This window comes from Suncus etruscus, chromosome 7, assembly GCF_024139225.1.
Source record: "Suncus etruscus isolate mSunEtr1 chromosome 7, mSunEtr1.pri.cur, whole genome shotgun sequence".
Classification (NCBI taxonomy): domain Eukaryota; kingdom Metazoa; phylum Chordata; class Mammalia; order Eulipotyphla; family Soricidae; genus Suncus; species Suncus etruscus.
This window is the reverse complement of record NC_064854.1, coordinates 83760000-83766915: the sequence shown is the minus strand read 5'-3', so window position 1 is coordinate 83766915 and position 6916 is coordinate 83760000. Positions and strand designations below refer to the sequence as shown.

Below are 6916 nucleotides of genomic sequence, written 5' to 3'. Positions count from 1 at the left end.
TGAAGGACGTTGTAAGAAAATCTTCTCTAAGGGTGGCAAGGTGCTGTTTGAATGGAAATGTTCAAGAGTTTTCTTGGTTATAGAGACATGCACAGAGGCAGATCTACCTTAAATATGCAAGCAAGTGCCATTAACCTCTCTAATTATCTTTTCAGCCCCAAGTCAGATTTCTTAAGGCAAAGCTGTCCTAAGAATGTGGTGCTGCTTGGGTCCTGTGATGTTGGATTTACCTGGTCCTTTCTTTCCTGGTGATGGGTTGGGAAACTCCAGGGTCACACCTGGTAGTACTAAAGAGCCTTCAGACTGAATCTGGTAGTTCTTGGGGGGTCAGATGGTACCGGGGGGTGAATCTGGCAAATAGCATACCTACTTATACTCCTAGACACCCTTTTTTAAAAATATCAGAAAGTTTAACATGAAACATGTAATTTGTAAGCCAGTTTACAATAATCTAGGTGCTGGGGAGGTAATACAATAATTAGGGGTACATGCTTGGCATACATCTGACCCAGGTAATCCTGGAACCCACGTAGTCATCCAACATCTTGTTGGTTCCAGGCATCAAGTGTGTAATTTGGAGGCCTTGATACCTCTGAGGTATCCTGGGTATCCTGGTACCACGGAGCCCTAGCAACTCCCCATTCTGAGGCTTCTTGCACCAGCCAGATTAGCCAAGTGTCGCTTGGAATGGTTTCTGAGAGCCTGATTACTGATCAATGTCTCACCCCTCCTCCCCACAAAACAAACAAACCCCAGCAATCATCTCACTGTCCTAAAAGGGAAGAAAAAATGTTGTCATTGATGTCCTCAACTTTGTTCAAATACATCGATCAGTGTATGTGGCAGAATGGCCTTGAACCCCACCAAATAAGAGTGCTTCCAGAACTTGGGTTCTAATGAAGTCTTTTCTAAAGCTTTTCTGGACCCCAGCTGATGAAAACTGGTTCCTCCAGGTAGGATCAATTCAAGGAAACTCCTTCCCATAGGACGTATTTACACTGCTGGCTCCAAATCACTTTTCGAATAAATGACAAGCAAATTGAACAAGTGTTTTCCTTGTTTCTGGGTTCTGATTAGGCTAGCTCCCTAAATATTCATTTTATAGGTTTTATTGTGACACTCACAAACAAGAGCTAAAAACAACTTGATACAATGTCATAATACAAGGAGTCTGTAAAGTCAAATTTGGTGTCCCTTATGCCTTCCTTTTGTGACTACATAACAACAGAAGATTTTTGGTAGTCTGTAGATGCAAGGAAGCCACTTCTGGAATTCTATGGGGTATATGTGTGCCTCCTACAGCTTGTCACACATCATTTCCTTGTATACACCCAAATCACCAAACGAGACAGAAAAGGTCATTTTGGAATCCAGAGTTGAATTAGAAGAAACAGGATCATGTGCCTGGGGGAGCTATAAAGCATCAGCATTAAAAGGAAAGAGATCTCAGCCTCAGCTCAGCTCAATAGGGACTGTAGCCTCCAACCTTCCATAAAGAAGGAAACTTTCTCCATACCTGGTGAGAACTGATCACACTAAAGATCTTCTGTCAGGTCAGACTTCTTGTGATGACCTAACAAATATTTGTGTGTCCCATACATAACTGGATTTGACCAATTATCTTTCAGTCCATACCGGTAACTTCAAGAACTGGAGGACTGAAGGTTTTATAAAAGTTCCTCAGCAGCATTCCAGTCTCAATCTAGTCCCTACCAGAGAAACTGTTTCTTCTAGAAGAACACCACACTTCATTTTAGTGTACTCGACTTGACTACAATAACTATACCATTTTTTTGGACGGGTCTGGGAATCCTGGGCCACACCTGGTGGTGGTCAAGGGATAGATCTGTTTCTGTGAACAGGGATCACTTCTGGCAGAGCTTAGCTGCTGCAGATCAACTCTGTGTTGGCCACAAGCACCTTAATAACCACTGTACTACTGCTTCAGCCCCAACTGGTTGTTACGTGTTATTTTTGTTTGTTTTAATAAAAGATCTGTGACAATCCTACATCAAGAGTCTTTGGGCATCATTTCCAACAACATGTTCATGTTGTTGTCTCTGTGTCACATTTAACACTGATTTTTAGGTGCAATGCTTGTGCCCAATTCATATGTTCTGGGAAATCAAAAACTTTGATGACTTGCTTTATTCTGATTACTTGTTATATTGTGGCCTGAACTACCCCAAAATTCTCTCAGCATTGTCACTGAGCAAATGGCTAAGTTCACTATCTTCCAACCCAAGGACCAATTACTCAGTATTCTGTACTCCAAAACTCGAAGGAGGTGGCACACTGTTGAAAGAAAGGGATTCCAGGAAAGCTCTAACCTTCCTATGGCACATACTCAGAATTGCTTAGTACACATGGTAACTGTCTTGTGTGTCGCTTGGAGTTCCCACTGTCTAATTTGTTTTGGGGAAGTTTTTATTTTGGGTCATACTTGGAAGTACTCAGGAGTACTCTCAGGAATCATGCTTAGCAGTGCCTGGACCTTATGGGATGCCAGGAATAGAATCTGGTTCGATTATGTGCAAGGCAAGCACCTTACCTGCTGTACTAGCTCTCTGACCCTGGAGCTCCCATTTTGTAACTTGTTAAATTTTGGGGTTCAAAATGTCACGCTTTTTTTTTTTTAGCATCAAATATTTATTGAGTTCCTACAATAAATGCAACAGGTTAGGTCTTTCAAGCATATAAAAGAAAATAAGATGATTCTACTACCAAAACTTCTTACCAACTTTTATTTAATTTTAAAATTTGGGTGAATACTATCACTCTGGCACATGTTTACAAATTTTTGTTTGTTTTGTTTTGGGCCACACATGGTGTTGCCCCAGGGTTACTCCTAGATCTGCACTCAGGATTACTCCTGGCTGACTCAGAAGAACATATGGGATGCTGGGGATTAAAGTCCTGTATGCAAAGATGACCTACCCGCTGTGTTATCACTCTGGACCCTCTTTACAAACTTTTAATTTAGTTAAAATTTAGCAACATCAAGCTGACATTTAGATTAAAAAAAAGAATGGCATTTGTGTGTGTGTGTGTGTGTGTGTGTGTGTGTGTGTGTGTGTGTGTGTGTGTGTGGTGCTTATCGTTATTGTTGGAGTCCTCACTGGATATCTGACACTTCTTTTTGTACTGGTGGAGTGTTTCACCTTCTTTTTCTCCTTTGTCTCTCAAACCGATGATGAGAGCCTCTAGAAGAATTCCGCTTATTTTCGGCATATTACTTTTACCCCAGTTTATTACTTTTCTCTTCTTCAAACAAAACCACGTAACTTGAACTAGCTAGTCCTGCCTCCCAGTTAGAGAGGGAATAAGGGAGGCACCTGGACAAACAGATACAAGACTACTAAGTAGAAGGCTAGGTACTGAGGGGACCACATATTCTAGCAGCCCTGGAGGTGAGGGAAGAGGATATGGGAAGTAGGACAAAAACGGAGGTGTAGGGAGGACAAATTGGTGATGGAAATCCCTCCTGACTTTATGTAAATATGTACCTAAAATATTATTGTCAACAATATGTAAGCCACTATGATCAAAATTAAAATTATATTTAAAAAATCACATTAGTAAGAAAAAAATCGCAAAAAATCACATTAAACATTTGTATACCCCAAAGAAACTAGTTGCTCGGGGTATGTGAATGTTTAATGCGATTTTTTTCTTACTAATGCGATTTTTATTGCAATTATTTGGTACTTGAAGGCCGGCCGTGGGCCAAAAAATGTTGTATGGAGGGCCACAAACGGCCCTCGGGCCCGCGAGTTTGAGACCCTTGCCTAATACTGTCCTCTGGATCAGTGAGAAAAAGTGGGGGCCACTGCTAAGCTTCTGAAACTCGGGGGCAGAACAGAATGTTTGGGGCATAAAACAATGTGACCATAGTTCACATATCAATTAAAATAAATTCGAAATCAAAAATAAAAAAGAATGGCAATGAATTGAATAATAATATTATGATAAGGTAGAGGTCAAATAGTTCGATCAGTTAAATGCATGTTTTGTACACAGAGGTTTGATCCCCACTACCTAATGGTGCCTTAAGAACAGAGCCAAAAATCACCTCTGAGCACTGTTGACTATGGTCTAAAACTCAAAAAAGTACAATATGTTACTATAGGAATTGTAATACTATTGGAATTAAACAGAATCTTCCAGAGGGGTATATGTCATTGCTTGTTTGTCTGACCTCCTACAAAAGGAGGAGTCATACTAAGCTCCTCCCCTACGAGTTTCTTTTTCTACTGTTTTCCAAACTTTTCTTTTTCCTAATTCTGAGTCTGAATATCTTTATTACCCAATATTTTCATTCTTAAAAATATAGAAGGACCTGGGAACTGTGGATGAACATAGAGACTTACAGTCATTGCTCCTGTATCAGTCACATCAGGTGTTGCTTGAGGAAGTCAAGCAACCAATACCTGGCATTGCAGCAAAAAACAAATCCAGAGATTGACTATCTAAAGCAGGGGTTTTCAAACTATGGCCCGCAGGCCACATATTGTATTTATTCCTATTTTGTTTCTTCACTTCTAAATAAGATATATGCAGTGTGCATAGAAATTTGTTCATAATTTTGTTTTTACTATAATCTGGCCCTCCAACAGTCTGAAGGACAGTGAACTGGCCCCTGTATAAAAAGTTTGAGGACCCCTGATCTAAAGCATGTGGTCTACCACTTGGGCCTCATCCCCCACCCTAACAGAGTATTATTAATGCACAAAGAATGGAGCAACAACTCTGGGTAAAGACTGTTTATGTTATAAGAGAAATATTCATATAATTAGGGAAGCACATCTGCTCCAAGACCATGTATTAAGTGCCTCTTCAGAAAATCTCTACTTGAGTTTTAGAAACTGCATTTCTGGTATAGAAGTATTACAGCTGGCAGGGCACTTGTCTTACATTCAGCCAACAGGGATTTAATCTCTGGCATCTCATATGGACCCCTGAGCACCTCCAGGAACAATTATTAAGCACAGAACAAGGAATAATCTCAAACAAAACATAAACAAGAAACTATATTTCTTCACCAGTTATGTTCTAAATGACAGGTTCATGTTTCTAAAATTTAGAAGATTGCTTTATAATTTCAAGGTTTATAAACTTACTGAGCAAGATCTCTATCAACCTATTACTGTAGATGTTAGAAATATACAAAGTGGCCCACCATATGCCTCTTTACTATTTTAGAGGCTGAGAAAAATCCCTAAAAAGTAGGTGTAACAACTTGTTTTAGACTTTCCCACTTGGAATAGAACACAGCACACCTCCTATTCTCCTAGCACACCTAAAAGTGGGAGATTTATTCTCCGTACAAGGCACCACAGAAGAGTAAGGAATCTCTATGTTCTTTTCAACTCTATGCCAAAAATAAGATTTTAAGATTTCAAAAAGTAATGGAAATGGAAAACATGTAAAACTAACATACATTTGGGGCTGGAGAGATAGCACAGTGATAGGGTGTTTGCCTTGCACTCAGCAGATCCAGGATAGATGGTGGTTTGAATCCTGACATCCTATCTGGTCCCCCATGCTTGCCAGGAGCTATTTCTGAGTGCAGAACCAGGAGTAACCCCTGAGCGCCACAGGGGTTACCAGAAACAAACAAGCCAGAAAAACAAACCATACAAAAACCTAACATACTTTTCAATTCTATGGAGCACATGATACCACCAATCAAGGGTAATACCATCTGATTCTTACAGACTTATTTTTGAAATAAAAATATATGAGAGGTTATATCATTTATTGTCTGATATTGTATAAATAATGCATAGGCAATAAAAGTGGCCAAAAGGACCCATGTAGAAAAGTACAATATCTCATTTTAATTTATAAATCTACTCTGAGAAAAGGGAAATTTTTTTGTTTCTTTTGTCTGCTACACAGACAAGTCTGTAAATAAATGGCATGAAATTAAAGGCACAATAAAAAACAATTATTAACTATAAACTGAAAATTTGGCCACAAAGCAGAACACAAACAAGGATCGTGGGAAAACTTTTTCACTAACCTTTTCTCTTCAAGGCTTGTCTCTGCATTTGAAGGATTAAGTGAGGGTTATAAACTTTTCCTTTCAACTCAAAACTCTGCCCACTCAAGGATTAGCCAATTCGCAACCTGTATGTATTGACCTTTGGGCTTGGTTTGGCAACCACCTGTGGAGTCCTTAAAAGAGCATCAATTACCCAATTGAAAAGAAACCACTAGCTCATTCAACGAAAATATTTTTTTTCTGAGTTTTCTGTTTCAGAAACTTAACTACTGGTGCTGAAGAGTTTACCCTCTTTCTAGTTGGGAAAGGCAAGCAAGATAAATAACAATTGAGTAAAGACTGTTGTTCTCAACATCAAAGGAGCAATGGCTTTTTGGAGACAGATAATGAAGAAGTGAAATCTGTGACTGCAAGGTTAGAGAGATAAAATGATTGGGAAACTTTGTAGATTCTTGGTCTGCTAGTTGCAAATAGATTACAATATGTATACTATTATGTAAATTATATACATATTATGTATAATAGCATATTATATATACTATTTATATATAACATATATATGTATATATTATGTATATATATTATATACATATATACATATTATGTATAATAGTATATTATATATACTATTTATGCCATAGTGTTCTAATATCATACATTCTACCTGAGTGTCTGCTTCCCTTTACTATTTCTTTAGGAGGGGGGGGGGTCACACTTGGCTGTGCCCAGTGGTTACTCCTGGCTCTGAGCTCAGGAATTACTCCTAGCAGGCTCAGGAACCATATGAGAAGTTAGGGACAAAACCTGGTTTGGCAGTGTGCAAGACAAGTGCTTTACTCACTGTATTATTACTTTGGCGTCTGCACATAAGGAGCTAATATTAACATGCTCAGAGAGGAGAAAGGGTCA

The 6916-nt window shown here is 39.0% G+C and overlaps 1 protein-coding gene across 1 annotated transcript in view; it reads left to right on the top strand.

Annotated features, from left to right (window-relative positions):
- FBXO9 (F-box protein 9) overlaps window positions 1–6916 on the top strand; it is a 505156-nt gene that overhangs the window by 296124 nt on the left and 202116 nt on the right. The gene's annotated exons all lie outside the window — the stretch shown is intronic.